The sequence below is a fragment of the Chrysochloris asiatica genome, unplaced genomic scaffold (genome assembly GCF_000296735.1).
Source record: "Chrysochloris asiatica unplaced genomic scaffold, ChrAsi1.0 scaffold00151, whole genome shotgun sequence".
Taxonomy (NCBI): Eukaryota; Metazoa; Chordata; class Mammalia; order Afrosoricida; family Chrysochloridae; genus Chrysochloris; species Chrysochloris asiatica.
The window spans coordinates 4737265-4758291 of NW_006408669.1; the positions used below are offsets into that span (position 1 = coordinate 4737265).

At 41.9% G+C, this 21027-nt stretch overlaps 1 pseudogene; it reads left to right on the forward strand.

Annotated features, from left to right (window-relative positions):
• Positions 1–1824: 1824 nt before the first annotated feature.
• Positions 1825–21027, forward strand: part of LOC102836755 — a 24552-nt pseudogene continuing 5349 nt past the window's right edge.

Here is a 21027-nt window from a genome sequence, read left to right on the forward strand (position 1 = left end):
TACTTGGAAAATTTGTGGACCATCTTGAACATATATTCTAGGATTGTGGGGATGTTTTCAAGACTGGGGTTTGTGTTTTTTTTTTTTTTTTAATGTTTTTATTTTGGATTGAGTGAAAGTTTACATGGCACATCATCAGCTTCACAGTCAACCATTCATACATATAGCTTGTTTCATTACATTGATTATTATCCCCTCCATATATCATCAGTTTACAGTGTTTCTCTCTATCCTCTTTAGCTTTTTTTTTTTTTTTTGGATCGGGGTGGGGACTTGCCTTTTTGGAATTTACAGTCTCGGCTTTTAGGGAAGGTTTTTACATTTGTCTGTGGATATCCAGGGCTCATGTATGAGATTACTAACAAGCATTACTGAATAATCAGATGAGGGACACTTTGCTATGTCTACTAAGTAGCTAAAGTCTGATCCTCAGAGCCTATGGTTTGGACCGTCAACAACACTTGGGCCCACAGGGGCTTGGCCTCCTGACCGGGTCTGCACGGTCTGCATCCGAATCCTCCTTATTTATTGTTTGTTTAAGGGACGCTGCCTGTCTTAGGCGGTCAGTGCGAATTCCTCAGTCTTACCAGTCATTGAAACTCATTGCAGCATGGCAATGGCTCTGTCTTAAGTTGCCAAGGTTCCACGTGATCCTTACCCGTCTCTGGCCACATGTCCAGCATAAACAGCCGCCATCCGAGGAAGGCAGGGAGGGAGGAGAGTGTTTTTTTTAAAGGTTCTGGAAGTTCAAATTATTTCATGGTCTTTTTCTTATATGGAAATCTTGCTTTTTCTCCTTTTCTGCAAATAAGTATACTTTTGGTGCTTTGTAAATGATCTATTTATGTAACTAATGTAAGCAGCAATGAATTTAGCTTATGTATTACTTTTCATATTTATGGAGGGGCTGCGTGCTTTCATGGTTCTGAGTCTGGAGTCTTCAGTTGGACTGCCTGGGTACATGTTCTGGTTTGACACATTCATTCTGTTGTTCACTGCTGTGAGCTGGCTCCCAGCTCATGGTGACGCTGTGCACAGTGGAAGGAAATATTCAATGCTTCACCATCCCCATGATCAGTTTTTGGATCAGATTATTGTGACCCATAGAATTTTCACAGGCTGATTTTCGGTAGTTGGTCAGAAAGCGTCTCTTCCTAGTTACTTAGTCTAGAAGTGCTGATGAAATCTGCTCAGCAGCGTAGCAACAAACAAGTTTCTGCTGACAGAAAGGTAATGTCTGCACATCAGATGCATTGACCAGGAATTGAACCTGAGTCTCCCATGTGGAAGGTGAGAATTCTCCCTAAGTGTGAATTGGGTACGTAGCATCTTCATCGGTGAAAGACAAGACCCACAGAAGAAGTTGTAGAAGGGTTAGCTCCTTTCTCATCATGTCTCCCAGGTTATCTGCACAACAAAATGGCCTCAGAAAAAATTTCACCAAACAGCTGGTAACAAGGAAAACAGTATACAGCACCCTTCCTGTGAGCGCCATAGGCTCCCAGCTCTCTGCCATATTTAGTAACGTTTGTTACTACAACTTTCTTCATGAGAGTTGGCTTGAGATAAATGTGATAGGACTCCAGTGACAAAATTGCCTTTCCTCCTTTAAGTAGCACAGTGGGCTAAATAGTGTCCTCACAAGCTTCATGTCTACCCATAACCTCAGAATGTCATCTTTCTTGGGAATAGGATGGAGTCAAGTTAAAAAGAGGCCATACGATATTGTGTGGGTTTGAATCCCATCACTGATATCCTTACAGAAAGAAGAGAAGACACACAAAGTAGACCTACTATTTGAAAATGTAGGCGGATACTGGAGCGATGCAGATGCAAGTCATGGGCTTCTGTGAACCCCCGGAAGGTAGAGAGAGGCAAGGAAGGAGCTTCACAGGGAGCCCTGCCCTACAGGCACTTTGATTCCCCAAACTGTGAGACACAAGATTTCTATTTTTTTAAGAAGCCAAGGTTGTGGAAATTTGTTACACAACCCTTGGAAAATTAATAAAATCACCATCCACCACATTGCCATTAACTCTGATTCATGGAAACCCTATGTGTGTCAGAGAAGAAATGTGTTCCAAAGGTTGATTTGTTAAGAAGTAGGTTACCAGGCATTTTTTCTGAGGCCCTCTGGGTGGATTCGAACTTCCAGCTTTTCTGTTAGCAGCTAAGAGTATTTGCATCACCCTGGAATTCCACAGTTACATCAATCAACCAGAAATCCTCCTAACACAATAAACACATACAGGGCTATTTAGGGATTGAAGCCGAGGCCGCATTCTCAAGGGCACAGGTCCACAGGGCTACCTCATCTGATTTTTTTGTTGAAGGAGGGATGGTATCTGAAAATATCTTAGCTAGTGTACTTTAATTGTATCTGCTGAGAATCCTTTCTGAACATTCATTATATCATTTAACGAGTCATTAATTTCACAGTATGAGTCTGTTTCTGACATTCATTATGCTAATTAGTCCAGCTTGAGTGTTGGTGGAAATACAGATAACAGAAACTTTGTAGTAACCACCTCTTGAGTATGACCTTTCTGATGTGATATTAGCTAACCACTTCTGGGGAGTACCTGGTGGAGCAAAGGGTTAAGCACACAACTGAAAGGTTGGCAGCTTGAATCCATTCAGAGAAAGACCTGGTGATCAACTTATTTTCAAAAAAACCCAGCTGTTGAAAACTGTGGAGCACAGTTCTACTCTGAATCAACTTAACAGCAATTGTTGTTTTCTTTTTTGATAACCAATCAAGAGTGTAAATTTTAAATTAGAGCAACAAATTGGCCTTTGAGCTAAAGCTTGGTCTAGCTCGCACGTATTTCTCATTTCTTTACGTGGATCAGTGACATTGTACCACCACTTTTGGGTTGTTGTGTTGGTTAAAGTTACTATAAAGTATTTTGAATCATTCCAGTGAATTGCAAGTTGTTTGCGTGCATGTGGCATTGTTAGTAGCAGCATCAGCATCAGCAGCAGAAGTGACCAGTTTGAGCCCTAACATGATCATGCATATTTTCTTTCCTGCAGCCGATAACCTGGGCTCCCCTGTAGCAGAGTAACAAGGGACATAGTTGTTAGGTGCTGTTGAGCTGTCCCTAACCATGGTGACCCGCTGCACAGTAGAACTAAATGCTACTCAGTCCTTCACCTTACTCATGGTCAGCAGTAGAGCAGACTGCTGTGACCTAGCAGGGTCTCACCAGCTGATTCTGAGAAGTCTATTGGTAGGCCTTTCTTCACAGTGTGTCTTACTCTAGAATCTGCTGGAACCCGTGTAGTATCATTACAGCATGCCAGCCTCCATGGACAGACGGGTGGTAACTATGTATGAGGAAGGAACGTCGGACAGAAACTGACTCTAGATCTATTGCATGGAAGGCAAGAACTCTACCGTGGGCCCGAAGGGTGTCTCTTTTTAAGGCATTCTATTCTATACTGCCCTTCAGCAATTGTACAAGCACCTAAGGAGCAGAGTGGCTACATAATTTTCAGGGCTTAGTGAAAATGAAAACGTGGGACTCCTATTGAAAATTACAAATAAGTTTCAAGCAGATGACAGCAGAACCTTGAACCAAGTGCGGGTATCTTCTCAATGAGGGACTGTGTAAGAATGCATAGGTCGGAGATCCATGAATCCAGCTCTGCTTACAGGTTCACGCAGCCTGGACGAGTCCTCTAAACACCAAAAGGGAGAGAAAGGAGAATCTGATGAGGCCAAGTGGTTGTTGCTTCTGGTTGTTCATGGTGTCAGAATTGGAGGTGAACACTGGGAGACGCTTGTCCATGAATACCACCATGTTCCTATTGCTAAGGCTCCCATCGCACCATCAGCTACCCACTCCCCAAACGCAGCACCATGGGCGGGGCACCAGCTCATGCTAGAGCATGGATTGTCAGCCCAGATTTTTCCCACTTTTCTGAAGTTCCCTTTGGTGTACTTTGCAGCCTGTTCTCTGCCACCTTGATGGATTTCTCCAACTTTCATTTTTGGGAAGTTGAAATTGGGACCTCCAATATTTTCACCCAGAAAACTTCTGGAATCTAATGCTAAATTTAACTTTTCTCATTGCAGAGGTCAGTGGGCCTAGGAAGGGGACAGTTTTGTTAACTTGGAGAACTCATCCTCTCATAGTCTGACGGCTTAGGAAACTTGTCTGCATTATGAGGAAGTCACTTAAATGACTCTATGTAGAACAATGTCGATTTGCTCCAAGGGACTTCTGGTTTTTCTTTGGAGCAGCCCTCAAGAACTGAAGCATAAAGGTTTTATGTCTTTATCTGGTTTGACCTACGAAGATGCTTTTGTCAAAATTTACTACTTGCTAACATTTCAGGGCCACAGTGGAATAATGCACTGGACCGGTTCGCAAGGTCTCAGCTTAAACCCCAAGGTCGGTGGTTCCAATTCACCAGCCGATCCTTGTAAATCTGTACAGGGTTGCTATGAGTCAGAACTGACTTGATGGAACTTAACAACAACAACATTTAAGTCAGGAAATTTCACAGAGAAATCTGACTGGGAAACACTATACATCTGCTAACACTTGGCCAACCTTCCCACATGTCCTCCATTGCCCGGAGCTGGAGAACACCTGTCCCTTTACCTGAAGTCTGAGTTCGTCTCTTCCCCAGTCCCCTGTGCTCCTCATTCATCTCACCTCCTGGTCCAGGTGGGCACGCCTCGCAGCTCTCTGGCTGATAAAGTGCATTCTGAATGGATGCCCAGGGGATACCTGTTGTTAAATGTTTTAAATATGGCCCCTGCCTGGAGCTGTTTGAGCTGCCAACCTACTCTATAGAGAAACAGCTGTCAGCTTCTTGCTGTAAAACAAATTTAAATTCCAACCCAAGGGTCACTCTGTTATACCGATTAATCTGTTAGATTGTCAGAATTCCTCACCCTTTCATTTATGTGGAGCACAGCTTCTACGTTAAGTCCAAGAGGAATTCAGAAAACTTGGCCGTGTATGTGCTAATGGAGTGCATGTCTTGGGAGGGCAATTTGCATGAAGGATAAAGTGTATGGAAAGTCTGACCCTTTTTGGGAAAGCTCCATTGTCGACCACGGTGTGATATGTGATGTTCTGATTTCTCTGTATATCCAGCCTTCACTGAGCTCCCCTTTGTGTCCTTAGAGAACAACACAGTAAGTAAAATAGGAAGAACTATTTCTCTACAAATTCTTGGGTATCAGAGTTGAATAGAGAGGGTATAAAGACATATACTCTCCCTTCTCTTACCCACAGGCCATTTGGACACATCTGGACTTCACTGGTAGGGCCTGGGAGATGCTTTAGAGCTCTGTGGGAAAAAATGTGTGAGCTCCTGTTGATGGTTGGGAAGTTATAGTTAGCCTGATGGGAACAGACACTAGGAGCAAAAAGAAGTCAAAATTAAAAATGGAGAATGTGGTTGGACAATAACGCTGTCTGCATTATCTTAAGCTAACTTCTGTGTAAATAGTGGTATGTGTATATATGCATATACATCAAATTTGATATGTGTACTAGAAACTTTCAAGTAAGAGTGTTTCAAGTATTCCTATTCTGGTTACCTGTTGTTGTTGTTAGGTGTCATTGAGTCGGTACTGACCCATAGCAACCTTATGCACAGCAGGATGAAACACTGCCCAGTCCTGGGCCAATATCACTACTGTTGTCACGCTTGAGTCCATCGATGCTGCCACTTGGCCAATCCATCTCGTTGGGGGTCTTCCTCTTTTTTTCTAACCCTCCACCTTACCAAACATGATATCCTTCTCCAGTCACTGGTCCCTCCTGACAACATGTCTGAAGTAAAAGAGATGAAGTTTGGCCTGTTTGGCCTCTAAGGAGCAAGATGGCGGATCAGGTAGACGTGGAGTGAGGAGCTCCATCACCAACAACACAGAATACCAGACTACGCAGGCTCAGGGGATGGTGCTAGAACTCTGAACCACATATAAAGGAATATTTACAAGATTGGAATGCTTACAGTTAGGGGAATTTGTAGCAGAATCAAGAAATCCATTGCTTTCTAATTCAAGACGCTAAGCTACTTCCAGAGCCACCATCTTGGGAAAGACCAAGTGGGAGAAGGATCAAAACAGCTACGAAACAGCTGACAGAATCGCAGAGATACAGGTGTGGACATTCTTTTTTTGATATCTGGTTACTTAGAGGTTACTTAATAAAACACCCTGGATTTGGTGATTTGAAAAGCAGTATGTCACTCCCTCTCATGGTTCTGTGATTTGATTACCTTAGCTGGGTTGTTCTTACTTGATTCTTCTATATGGTTGTAATTGGATGATGGCTGGGGCTGAAAGCACCTAAATCCTCCTCTAGACTGGACATCCAAGGAGATCCCTTTCCTTATGTAGCTTAGGCTGGGATGGCTGTGACAGCTTAGAGCTGGCTGAGTATCTCTTTCTGCATGGGGCTTTCCCACGTGGTTAACTTGGGCTTCCTCATTGCCTGTTGATTTTAGGATAGCCAGTTTTACAAGACAGCATTCTAAGAGATCCACGCAGAATCTGAAGGCTTCTTACTACTTAACCTTGGAATCCATGCAACATCATTTCCATGTTAGTAAGTTTGACCATGGGCTGCCAAAAGAACAAACAGATCTATGTTGGAAGAAGTGCAGCCAGAGTGCTCCTTGGAGGCCAGGAGGGCCAGACTTCATCTCTCATACTTTGGACATATTGTCAGGAGGGACCAATCACTGGAGAAGGATATCATGTTTGGTAAGGTGGACGGAGGGTCAGAGAAAAAGAGGAAGACCCCAGTGAGATGGATTGGCAAAGTGGCAGCATCAATGGGCTCAAGTGTGGCAACAGTTGTGAGGTTGGCCCAGGACTAGGCAGTGTTTCATTCTGTTGTGCATAGGGTCACTATGATTCTTTGCCAACTCAATGGCACCTAACAACAAGTTTGACCCAGGTCCAAAGAGGGGAATGAAATTCTCAAAGAAAGAATGTCAAAAAGATTTTCAGCCGTTTCTAAGTCACCACAATGCTCCTTCCAAATCTACTCTCCATGGGTGATTAATTGGTGTTTGAAAATCTCTAGGGGGTAAAAATGGTTAAAAGTATTTAGCTGTTAACCAAAAGTTTGGAGGTTTGAGTCCATGCAGATATCTCTTGGAAGAAAGATCCTGTGATCTACCTATTGAACAGCAGCTATTAAAAATTGAGTGGAGCACAGTTCTACTGTGACACACTTTAGGTCACAATGAAGTAAAAATCTTGCTGGTATTCTCTGCTGTTAAGATCCATTTGACATCAGCAAGGATATCACTCATTCTACACCCTTTTATGAATCTAGCCTGAATTTCTGGAAGTTCCCTGTTGATGTACTCCTGCAACCATTTTTGAATTTTCTTCAGCAAAATTTTATTTACACGTGATATTAATGATATTGTTCGATAATTGCTGCATTCTGCTGGGTCATTGTTCTTTTGAATGAGAACAGTATTAATTTCTTCCAGTGGGTAACCAGAGGATGATCTCCCAAATTTCTTGGCATAAATGAGTGAACACTTCCAGTCTTGCATCCATTTGTTGAAATACTTCAATTGGTATTCTGTCAATTTCTGGAGGCTTGTTTTCCACCAATGCCTTCAGTGCAACTTGAATTTTTTCATTCAGTACTCTTGGTTCTTGATTACATGCTGCTTCCTAAAATGGTTGAATGCCAACCATTTCTTTTGGGTACAATACCTGTTCCTTTCAACTTCTTTTGATGTTTCCTGTGTTGTTCAATATTTTGCCCATAGACTCCTTCACTATTGAAATTTGAGATTGGAATTTTTTCTTCATTTTTTTTTCTCAGCTTGATAAATGCTGGGCTTGCTATCTTTGGTTTTCTAACTTTAAGTCATTTCTTATTTCATTGTAATTCTGTATTTTGATTTTCCAAGCTGTGCATTGAAATCTTCTGTTCAGCTCTTTTACATCCTTCCTTTGATGTGCTTTAGCTATTCTGCATTCAAGAGCAAGTTTCAGAGTCTCTTCTGACATACATCTTGGTCTAGTCTTTCTTGCCTTTTTAATGGCCATTTACTTTCTGCATGTATGATGTCTTAGGACATCTTCTCTGGTCTTTGACCATTAAGTGTTCAATGTGTTAAAATTATTCTTGAGATGGTCTTTATTCATGTGGGATATACTCAAAGTAGCACTTTGGCTCTTGTGGACCTACCTGTTTTAATTTTCTTTAGCTTCAATGTGAACTTGCATACAAGCAATTGGTGGTCATCTCCAAAGTTGGCCCCAGGCCTTATTCTGACTAAGGAGCATCTCCATTTTTGTTTTCCACAGGTGTAGTTGATTTGATTTATGTGTATTCTATCTGGAGATGTCTACATGTTATTACATGTTATTGTTGTTGTTCGTGCCATCGAGTCTGTTCCAATCCATAGCAACCCTGTATAGGGTTTCCGAGGGGCCACTGGTGAGCTTGAACCACTGACCTTGTAGTTTAAAGGGCTTTGCAGTCTGGCACATTAACCCACAGCGCCACACAAGGACTCCTGTAGTTATACGTTGTTGTTGTTGTTGTTAAGTACCGTGGAGTCGGTTCTGACTCATGGAGACCCTGCATAGGGTTTTCAAGGCTGTAAATCTTTACAGGAGCAGAAATCCTCATCTTTCTCCTGCGGAACAGCTGGTAGTTTCAGACTGCCGACTTTGAGGTTAGCAGCCCGATTCGTAACCACTACACTACCAGAGCTCCTTAGTCACCATTTATTTTGCTGAAATAAGGTTTTTGCAGTGAGTAAGTCTTTGGTCTTGCAAAATCTGATCGTGTGGTATCTGGAACTCTTTCTATAACCAGGACTATATTTTCCAGCCACTCATCATACTTCTTTGTGTTCAACTTTTACATTGCAATCACCAGCAATTTCCAGTGAATCTTGATTTTATGTTTGATCCACTTCAGACTGCAGAAGTTGATTTAAAATCTTCCAATTTCATTGTCACTGGTTTTGGCGTAAATGTGATGCAGTGAATTGTTTAATGTCTCTTATAACCATAATCTTTGTAAACTCTCACTAAACACTTTTTCCCTGATGCATCTGGGTAAGAAAAGGTGAGGAAGATGCTGATGGATTATATGATTCATTTGTGAGTGTGGTTAACAGGGCTAATTGTGATTGGTCAGCTATGCCTTTCTGCTTGGTAAAAACACGAATCCTCTGAGAAGCAGAAGGAGGGGATTTCATTACCATCGAAAAAGATTCAGGAGTGCAGCATATCCTTTGGATCCTGAGATTGAACCTCCTCGAGCTGTTACACTGGAGAAGCGGCAGACAGCAGCAGTAGTAGAACCAAGAGCAAGAGCATGAGACAGAGTGGTAGGCTTCCTAGCCCATTGAGCAAGTAAAACGAGTGCTGTTGGGCAGGAGATGGAGTACCTTCAGGTATGTTTAATTGGGAAAGCAGGCTTGCAAACCCACGAGCTAGAGTGCCTCTGGCTGAGGCTTATAGCAGAGTGGAGTGTCCTTTGGACATTATCGGCAGTCCTTGTAGCATTGCCCAGGCAGAGAACGGGCTGCTTGTGGGCACATCTGAGGGAGAGGGTCCAGACTAGAAGGCCTGTGCCCTAAGCTCTAACCTGTTAACTTCCCTAACAAAGCTTGGTACTGCAAGTATGGTGTCCGCTCTGTGCAGCCATTGCAAGGAACCCTGCTAAGTAGAGCGCTGTGGAAGGCTTGGGTTTGGTGCTTTTTTTTTTTTTTTTGGAGCAAATTTGAATAATAATCGTATTAGCTGATCCTCCTTGTGAACATACACCTTTAATGCTAATTCCAATAGCATTGTACTTCAGGATAGATCTTAAAATGTTCTTTCTGATAATGAATGTCAGAACAGTTCTCTTCAGTTTGTCATTCCTGACATAGTAGACCATATGTTTGTCTGAGTAAAAATGACTAATATCGGTCCATTTCTGCCCCGTAATGCCTAGGATAGTGATGTTTATGCATTCCATTTCAGTTTTTGATGACTTTCAGTTTTCCTTGTTTCATACCTTGTACATTCCACATTCCGTAATTAGTAGATGTTTACAGCTGTTTCTTATTTGAGTCATGCCACATCAGTAGGTGGAGTCCCGGTGTAGCACTGTGGGTTAATGCACCAGACTGCAAAGCCGTTTGAATTGCACGGTTGGCGGTTCAAGCTCACCAGCCGCTCCTCAGAAACCCTATACAGGGCCCCTGTGGGTTGGAATCGACTCGACAGCACTTCACAACAACAATATCAACAACGGCAAATGAGGGTCCTGACAGCTTTACTCCATCCATGTCATTAAGATCACCTCGCCTTTGAGGAAGCAGCTCTTCTACATTCATGTTCTGAGTGCCTACCAACCTGAGGGGCTCATCTTCTTTCAGACTGCAGAAGTTGATTTAAAATCTTCCAATTTCTTTGTCTTTAGCAATGTTCTGTCACTGTTTATAAAGTTTTCACTGACCTTTTTGTTTTCTTACCAGAAGTAGATGACCAGATCCTCCTTCCTAGTCTATCTTAGTCTAGAAGCTCCACTGAAACTTGTCCACCATGGATGACCCTGCTGGTATCTGAAATATCAGTGACTTAGCATCCCACATCACAGCAACATGCAAGTCACCACAGTTCAACAAACGGACACATGACCCATGGTGTAGCCAGTATTGTTGCTGTTGTTAAGTGCTGTCAAGTCAATACCAACTCATAGCGACCCTGTATAGGGTTTCCTAGGAGTGGCTGGTGTGCTTGAACTGGTGACCTTGAGGTTCAAAGTGATCTTACAGTCCAGTGCATTAATCCATAGCACCACCCAGTATTCCTTCCCCACAAATATGACAAAGGTGAGTGACCTCATGAGTTCAGGTCATTTTTCAATAGGAGCTCTTGTCTTCAGTAAAAACAGACATTGGGAATCACATGATGCTGGTTTACATATATTTAATGTAAATCATAAAAATTCAGCCCTGGAACTGAAAAATGGGAAATGTGGCCAGGTTGGCTAACAGCAGGCCCTGCTTTGCTCGTTTTCTTCATGGAGTGTGTGGTCCATGCCCAGATCTGCTCCTGCTGTCCTCGTCTTAATGTGGTGGTTCTGTTTCTTAGTTTCAGAACTGCTTTAATACACTGCTGCACACTGGATGGCTTCTGAGAGCAAGAGTTTATTATCTCAGAGTTCTGGAGGCTAGAAATACAAATTCAGGGTGTTGACAGGGCTATGTTCTCCAGGGTTCTAGAGAAGATCTTTTCTTGCCTTCTGTATTTTCTGGGAGCCTCAGGTGTTCTCTGGTTTGTTGGTGTATCTTCTTGTGGCCATGGTCTCTCCATCTCTGTCATCAGATAGGATTAGGACCCACCCTACTTTGCTATAACCTCATGTTATCTTAACATTTTCAAAGACCTTGTTTTTAACACGGTCATGCTCACAGGTACTAGGTGTTAGGACTTGAACTTCTTTTTCTGGAGGAGGAGCACAATTTAATTTTTAACACCTGCTCCTGGCAACTGTTAGCTTGCCCCCAGCTCACAAATCAGGCTGCTTACTCTTCCTTCCAAGGAGCAGACAAGAGGGGATGGAAGAGTGCACTCTATCCATGCTGTCCCCTTGCAGGCAGTGCATTAGCAATCTCCTGTGGAGATAATGATTGAGAAAAAGGACTCCTACCAAGGTACTGAAGATTTATGGTGTGATGCTCAGATGCAGCTGCAGAGAATGTTGTCCTGCATGGCATTGTGGACTTGCGCATTGGGGGTATGCTGACACTGTCCTGGAGCTTGTAGGGGCTGAAGGAAACCCTGTTTTATCTACCTCCATTAATCGTATTCTGAGGCGCGTATATAATATTTCTTTGGAACTGCCTTTGCCTCAGCCACTCCACACTAGAACAGTGCTCTGACCCCAGTGTGAACTAAATGAATATTAGCTGAGTTTATGAGCCCAGAAAGCAGTGGTTGAGCAGCTTCTGGATAGGTCTTGCATGAATACTAGGAAGATTCCAGTATACTATAAACTTAAAAATTATATAGATAGGTAAGCCAAACAAATCCTACTGCTATTGAGTTGAGTGTAACTATGGCAACCCTATGCGTCATGGAGTAGAAATGGGCGGGCTCTACAGGGAGGTCTTGGCTATAGTCTGTACAGAAACTTTCTCTTATAGTGCTGCTGAGTAGGCTCAAACTACCCACCTTTAGTTAGTATATAGAATCCTGTTGCTGTTGAGTCAACTCCAACTCACAGCAGCCCACTAGGAGAGAGGGTTTTCACATAGGGTTTCCAATGCTGTTTGGTGATGCTGTGGAATAAGCAGTGGACTACTAACCAGAATATTGGTCGTTCAAACCCACCAGCTGCTCCACAGGAGAAAGATGACGCTTTCTGTGTCATTAGAGATTTTCAACCTCAGAAATGTTACCACAGGGTCTCTGTGACTGAAATCCACTGGATAGTGGTGGATTAGTGGGTCATCGTCATATAAGCAGACTGCTGTATCTTTCTCCTGGACAGCAGCTGCTGGGTTAGAACTGGTGAGTGGCTCACAACTGAGCTCTGCTCTACTGCTTAATCAGCTATAAGTTGCCAAGTGTTACCCAGGATGAGGAGAAGCAAATTGGGTGCAGTTGACCTTGAATATATCCCACCTGAATTTAGAGATCATCTGAAGAACAGATTTGATATGTTAAACACTAAAGTCCGAAGACCAGAAGAGTTGTGGGATGACATCAAGAACATTTTGCATGAAGAAAGCAAAAAGTCATGAAGAAGACAAGAAAGAAGGAAAAGGTCAAAATGGATGTCAGAAGAGACACTGAAACTTGCTCTCCAGCATAGAGATGTTAAAGCAAATGGAAGAAATGAGGAGGTTCAAGAGCTGAACAGAAAATTTCAAAGATCAGCTCAAGAAGATAAAGCCAAATATTACAACAAAATGTGCAAAGATCTGGAATCAGAAAACGAAAAAGGAAGAATGTGCACAGCATTTCTCAAGCTGGTGGAACAGAAGGAAAAATTCAAGCTTCGACTTTCGTTGTTAAAGGATTCTCTGTGCAAATTATTGAATGATGCAGAAAGCATCAAGAGAAGATGGAAGGAATACACAGAGTCACTGTACCAAAAGGAAATGGTTATTGTTCAACTGTTTCAAGAGGTATCATATGATCAAGAGCCAATGATACTGAAGGAGGAAGTCCAAGGTACACTGAATCATTGGCAAAGAACAAGCCACCAGGAATTGATGGAATAAAAATTGAAATCTTTCAAGAAAGTGAGGTGGCACAGAGGCACTCACTCATCAATGCCAAGAAATTTGGAAGATGACTATCTGGCCGACTGATTGGAAGAGATCTGTATTTGTGCCCATTCCAAAGAGAGGTGACCCAACGGAATGCGGAAATCATCAGATAATCTCTTTGATATCTCATGCGAGTAAAGTTTTATTAAAGGTAACACAGAAATGGCTACATTGACAGAACTTAGAGAGGTTCAAGCCGGATTCAGACGAGGCTGTGGAACAAGGGATGCCATTGCTGATGTCCGATGGGTCTTGGCTGAAAGCAGAGAATACCAGAAAGATGTTTACCTGTGTTTTATTGACTACGCAAAGGCTTTCAATTGTGTGGATCATGACAAGCTGTGAACAACATTGCGAAGTATGAGTATTCCAGAACACTAATTGTGCTCATGAGGAATCTGTATGTGAACCAAGACAAGAGGCAGTTGTTTGAACAGAACATGGGACCACTGAAAGGTTTCAAATTAAGAAAGGTGTGCGATAGGGTTGTATTCTTTCACCATACTTATTCAACCTGTATGCTGAGCAAATAATCCAAGAAACTGGGTTCTATGAAGAAAAATGTGGCATCAGGACTGGAGGAAGACTCATTAACAACCTGCGATATGATACAACCTTGCTTGCTGAAAGTGAAGAGGAGTTAAAACATTTACTGATGAAGATCAATAAATGCGCATCCTTCGGTATGGATTACATCTCAATGTAAAGAAAAGAAAAATCCTCACCACTGGACCAATAAACAAGATTCTTATCAACGGAGAAAAGACTGAAGTTGTCAAGGACTTCATTCCTCTTGGATCAACTATCAACACTCATGGAAGCAGCAGTCAAGAAATCAAAGGACATATTGCATTAGAAAAATCTGCTGCGACCTTTTTAAAGTGTTGAAGAGCAAAGATGTCAGCTTGAGGACTAAGGTACGCCTGACCCAAGCCATGGTATTTTCAATAATCTCATATGTATGTGAAAGCTGGACAGCGAATAAGGAAGACCATAGCAGAATTGATGCATTTGAGTTATGGTTCTGGAGGAACCATGGGCTGCCAAAAGAACCAACAGATCTGTGTTGGAGGAAGTGCAGCCAGAGTGCTCCTTGGAGGCCAGGATGGCCAAACTTCATCTCTCATACTTCAGACATATTGCCAGGAAGGACTAGTTGCTGGAGAAGGATATCATGTTTGGTAAGGTGGAAGGTCAGAGAAAAAGAGGAAGACCCCCCCAATGAGATAGATTGGCCAAGTAGCAGCATCAGTGGACTCAAGCGTGACAACAATATTGAGGTTGGGCCAGGATTTGACAGTGTTTTGTTCTGCTGTGCATAAGGTCACTATGAGTTGTTGCCAGTACCGACTCAATGGCACCTAACAACAACAACAAGGTGGAGCTCTGCTAGGTGGGCTATAACCACACATCTGCTGGTTAGCAATCAAGAACTTAACTATGTGTACCACCGAGCTCCTTTGTCAGTTAGCTGTTTAGTACAAACTGAGCCACCCAGGATTGAAAATAGACTTGACGGCTTCCAGGTTGCCTTAAACGATTTTCATTGTGTTTCTTAAATCCTCAGAATTAGAGAACTAGGTGTGGAGGACAGGCTTTGCTTGTCCCTCTGACCTACAGTGCATTTCTCCTGCTCTCTCCCTCCTGAGTCCTGGGAAGCTGATGTATCTGGACCATTCACCGGCTTCCTGCCTCACAGCCTGTCAGGAACCGCTATAGGACCTTCAATCCCCCTTCTTCCGTTCCCCTTCCTTGTTTTGTACTTTTGCTGTTTTTAGTTGCTGACAAATTAACCCAAGCCCTATGGAAACCCTATGTACAATGAAACAAAATGCTACTTGATTCTGTACCATCCCCATAATTGGAGTGGATTGGACCATTGCTTTCGCTGGCTGATTTTTGGCAGTAGATCTCCAGGCTTTCTTCCTAGTTTATCTTAGTCTGCATGTTCCTCTGAAACCTGGTCAGCATCACAGCAACATGGAAGCCTCCAATGGCAGGGAGGTGGTGGCCATACTTGAGGAGCTTCTGCCAGGAATGAAACCTGGGTCTTAACTCATGAAAGGCAAGGATTTTACTACTGACCCACCACTGTGATCTCATTTTGAATATGTAGGGCTTTGGTAATAACCCCTACATATCCTAACTATGGGACCTGGTGTGGCACTGTAGGATAAGCACTTGACCATAAGGTTGGTTTGAACTACAATGTCAGTGGTTCAAACTCACCAGCTGCTCCTCGGAAACCCTCTACATGGTTGCTATGAGTTGAAACCAACTTGATAGCACTTAACAACAACACCCTCACAACAGCTTTGTTAATAGTCTCTGTATTAAACACTTCTGAACTCAGTCTATCTAAATGTGCCATTTCATTCCAATCTCCATGACCCAGGTCGTTCTCAACCAGGAATTATTTTGCCTTGCAGAAGGACATTCGCCATGTCTGGAAACAATGTTGGTTGTCACAACTTGGAGAGAGATGTTATTGGTCTAGTGGATAGAGGCCAGTGGTGTTGCTAAACATCGTACCATGCACAGGGCAGCTGCCAAAACAAAAGATTGTCCAAATCCCTAAAGCCCTGCTGTGGTACTGTAGAGAAATATTGGACCTCAAAGTTGGTTTGAATGGCAAGGTTGGCAGTTCACACCCACCAGCTGCTCCTTGGAAACACTATACTAGGTTACTATGAATCAGAACCAACTCGACGACACTTAACAATGTCAGTATACAGAAGCCTGATAGTGTAGTAGGTTAAGTATTGGGCTGCTAACCACAAGGTCAGCAGTTCGAATCTGCCAGCCTTGCCACGGAAGAAAGGTGAGGCTTTCTGCTCTGTGAAGACTTTCAGCCTTGGAAACCCTATATCACATTGCTATGAGTCAGAGCTGATTCCACTGCACACAACCATCCCCGATGTCAATAAAGCTGAGGTTGAGAAACCCTGGTCTAGGTGTTAACCTCTCATAAAACATTTAAATTAATGATGTTAATGGAAATTTAAAGATGCTGTTATTTTGCTGAAATGAAATTGCTGCTCACAGCAGCAGTGTGTCCCTCTGCTTTGGTGGGGTAGTTAGAAGTTTATCAGGATGTACTTTGCGAGCTGGCAAAGACTCCACTCTTTCTGCACGTCTCTCCACTCAAGCTTCCATGAATCCTTTGTTCCTTAGGCACACAGTAGTGTTTTGTTGGCCTTCATTTGACAGCAATGTATTTTCTTCTAAAGTCGACCTCTACTGTTTTCCTCAATAATCTGCATCAGTTCAGTGTATGGAAATTGGTGCCGATATGTTCACACACCCAATTGCAAAAGTGAGTCCTATGTCAAAACTCAATCCTTCAGATGATTGTAAAGATTTCATAGAAATTAAGGCATCATATTAAAATGTGATGTTTGTGGGAGGCCCCATGGATCCATGAGAAGCACTGTGGGGACAATGTGAGAAATACTATTCTGGTGTTTGATACAAAGTGGGAAGGGACCCAGGCCCTTCTCAAGGTTGAGGATGGCAATGCAGAAAGCTGCTGCTGGAGGTGGAAGGTTTTGATAACGGACAAGCACAGATGTCTTCTCCTCCTCCTCCTCTTTCTAATTCCTCTAAGATAAAAGAAAAGCCTTCCTAGAACAATTTTTAAGTTTCAAGTTGGACACAGTGGGAAGTTCTCACAGATTCCAATCAATGTGCTTGGCTTTGTCGGTGAAGGCTCACTAGATTACCTGGCTGTGGGCAGTGAGAATGGCCAAATGAGGCTTTTTTTTTTATGAAAACAGATTTGTTTTTCCATGACGGGCTTTTTTTCTTTTTCCCTGCCTGGAACAGTTCACACGCCTCTGAGGGCTGGAGAGTCTGTACTGACACGTCCTGCTTGGCTCATGACTTGTATTCTAAATTCCCCCGGATAATGCAAACCTTTTTAGTCTTGTATCTAATAACACATCGACTGACCATTATCAATCACAAAAATCTTGTGTAACTCTTGATTTTGTACACGTGTTAGCACCTTTTGTGGATCTGAAACAATTATGAAACCATTTAAAAACAATAATGCTTAAATGCAAATAGTTAAATGTTATTAAACTGTTAGCATCTTGCTGAATTATTTCCTTATGGTTAATTACTTCATTTCTTTATAGCCAGTTGTGATAGATTGCCAGTTAGGTTTATTTCCGACTCTGGAAAAAAAAAAACACACAAAGAAAACCAAGTTACTTGCTTCAAGACTGGTAAGGGCATCCACTGCTACTTTCAAACAGGCTTCAAAGCATTTTTTAAAATTTTTTTATATGGGAGTAGTAGGGCTCTTTATTTTACTTAGTTTTTATTTTTAAATAAATATTTAGCTACAGTGATTTTGATGAAAAGCTTTTCACTGGCTTAATGAAGGAGTTTTATGAATCTATATAACATCAGTGTCTTAATTACTACAATGGATAATAAACCCTTCCTCATATATGAGAATGGGAAGCTCACAGCGTAAGCGCCATTAGGAACAATTGAATTTTCACTTGATAATAAAGTAAAAAAAAAAAAAAAGAGTAAATACTGCAAATAACAGCCCAAGGGGGAGTCTCTGCTGCTCCACGAGAAACCAAAGAGCATAACTAATTTTTACAGGGATTTTCTCTGTGTTTTTCGGGCTGTGATAAAAACAAAATATAAATTCATGCAGTGAATGAAATAATTGTTCAGTTGGAGGGTGCTAATTAATTTTCGTTGCATGCTGGAGACATTTAATTCCTCATCCTAAAAGGTCCTTGACTTAGGAAGACAATGCACAGTGAGGAATACAAGACTCCAGGCAAGTAGCGGCAGCGAACCAGGATGAGCGCTGTGGAGTTTCTCCACAGAGATGTGACTCAAAGGAACACACAACGTATTGCTGATTGTGATTGGCCTTTCACTGGTACAAACAGTTAAGCATTTGTAAACAAATGCTTGAATCCACCTAGAAGATCAGCAGTTCAAATCCACCAGCTGCTCCATGGAAACTCTATACAGGGTCACTATGAGTAGGAACTGACTCAAAGGCACTTAACAAAAGAAATGTCTTGGAGTCTTGGTGTGGTGCTGTAGGATAAGCACTAGACTGCAAGGTTGGCAGTTTCAAGTTACCAGCTGTTACTCAGAAACCCTATAGAGCGTCGCTATGAGTTGAAACCAATTCAGTGCACTTAACAACAGCAACAACAGAGATTCCTTGGAAGAAAGACTTGGGGCTGTGCTTCCAAAAGATCTCAGTCCACGAAGTTCCTGAGGAGTGTCGCTCTACTCTGACACACCTGGGGTTGCCGTGAGTCAGGACCAACTCTACGGCAGCTGATTTTTAGTTACTTTTTCTTGGTACGTAAAAGGAGAATCAGAAAAACATCTTCAGGAGAGGTATGGTCATTACTTCAAGTAAGGAAATGAAGAGTTGTCTAGAAGCTCCCGAATCAGCTGTTGATGTCTTAATAATTTCCCAGCCAGAGGTTGTCAAACTATGGTGTGTACAGAATTGTTTGGTGGCCTAGGTATGATACATAATCGGAGACACAATAGCAAAAAATTGACTCAGTAAATTTGGGAAGGTCCATAATTGTATTTTTTTAAGTACCACAAGTTTGCACCACATTTTGAACATGAAATCTTCGGCGATGGAAGGGTTGTTTTAAATGTGTGGTTGTGGTAGTGTCAATTCTGACCCATAGCAACTCTGGGTAGGATTTCTGAGGCTGTGAATTTTAACTAGAGTAGAAAGTCTCATCTTTCTTTTGCGGAGTGGCTGGTAGGTTCGAACAGCTGATCTTGAGGTTAATATTCCAGCTCGTGATTCACTACAGATGGTGATTCTTTTGGTAGATTCATCATTCCCCTGGAAATTCTTTTTGTTTTTTGTCCTTTCTGAGGCAAATTAACTCAGTCTCTCATCAAAAGGGCCTAAATTTCAAGTTGAAAATTTAAAATTTGCTTCTAGACAGAAGGATTTCCTGGTGTGGTACTATAGGATAAACACTGGACTAGGAACGACAAGGTTAGTGATTCAGACCTACCAGTTGCTCCTAGGAAATCCTGTACAGGGTCGGTATGAGTTGGAATTGGCTCGATGGCGTTTGCCAACAACAACAACATACACAAAAGGGTATATTTTCCCCTTTTTTAGACCATCCAATAAGGGTCCTGGTGTGACGGTGTAGGTTAAGTCCTGGACTGTTATCCACAAAGTCAGCAGTTCAAACTCACCAGCTGCCTCTCAGAAACCCTATATAGGGTAACTATGAGTCAGAACCGACTCGATAGCATTTCACAACAACAACAACAACAAGTCCATTTAATACTTTTGTTTTTATTAACTGCCATTGAGTTGGTTCCGACTCATAGCAACCCTGCATAGGGTTTCTGAGGAGCAGCTGGTGTGTTAGAACTGCTGATCTTTATGGGACTTCAAAATGTTCATGGAAAAATGAAATGAAAAGATAATGAAATTTTTCCATAAACTTTGAAGTCCTCTTATATGTTCACTGTCATTACAGATGATTGCAGTCCATTCTAGAAAATTAATGGCAATGATTTGCAAAATGTGAGTCATAAATGGAGTTTAGAGGCAGCTGTATCTTTATCTTTCTTGTAACACTCATTTTGAGCTAAGTAAGGCCCAGCAAATCTAGAATTGAGTCTGAAGAAACATTGTATCTGCCTCTTCCCAAAACAAAATTTATGGTCTTTTTATAAAAGGATTTTGGTTGGTCCTGTCTCTACAATGCTATATGATTAAAGAGTATCAGTTTAATTGGGATATAATATTCATATCCAATACCATAAATTATTATTATTATTTTTTGCTCTATACTTTTCTCTGTTTTGCACTCCCTTCCCTGTTTGTAAATTCTCAAAGTTCTTGTACAGCTTGAATGAACTGTTGCAAAACCTGGATATTTTCTTTTTCAGTTCCACAATACATAAAATGTGATTTTTCCTGCTGTGGGAAACAGTTCCACTTTATCTCGCTAAAGAGGACAACTGCGGTCATACTAATTCTGATGTTGTATCTTTTAATTCATTGATGGGCTCAGGCAGCATTTTGTTCTTTTGTATGCTATGAGTTGAAATTGACTCCGTGGAAACTAACAACAACATGTCCATTCAAAAACCAAGGTGCAAAATTTACCTAATTCCAAACGTCACCTATTTTCAGTTCCTAAAATAAAATTTAAAAGCCGAAAGAAGAAAATAGAAGTGACCCAATTCTACTTCCCTGAGGTAAATGGATTGGTATTTGGGTAGAGTTGTCTTTCAGGCTTCTAAATTTAGATTTTTATAAGAGTTTCCGTATTATAGTATGCCCTCGTAGGAAGTTGTGATAACATCAGGTCTACCTGTATGTGGTCATGTTTTTCTTTCTTTCTGGATCATCTCCTAAGAGGAGAAGAAAGCACTGTGGTAGTCTTAGAGATACTCATAGGCCTTTCAATAATTATCTTATTGGCTCTTTCTTACCGGATTCTTTATCCTCATCCTTGGAAAGTCTTAAAAGATTCAATTTTGGAGCTAATGAAAGAAATCTCTCGTTTTCCTTTCTCTTCCATTTTGTTCTTTTACTTTTCCCCCCATATTCCTTTTCTCTGGTAGCATAGTGGTTACGAATCGGTCTGTGAACCGCAAGGCCAGCAGTTCGAAACTACCAGCTGTTCCATGGGAGAAAGATGAGGCTTTCTGCTCCCATAAAGATTTACAGCCTCGGAAACCCTGTACAGG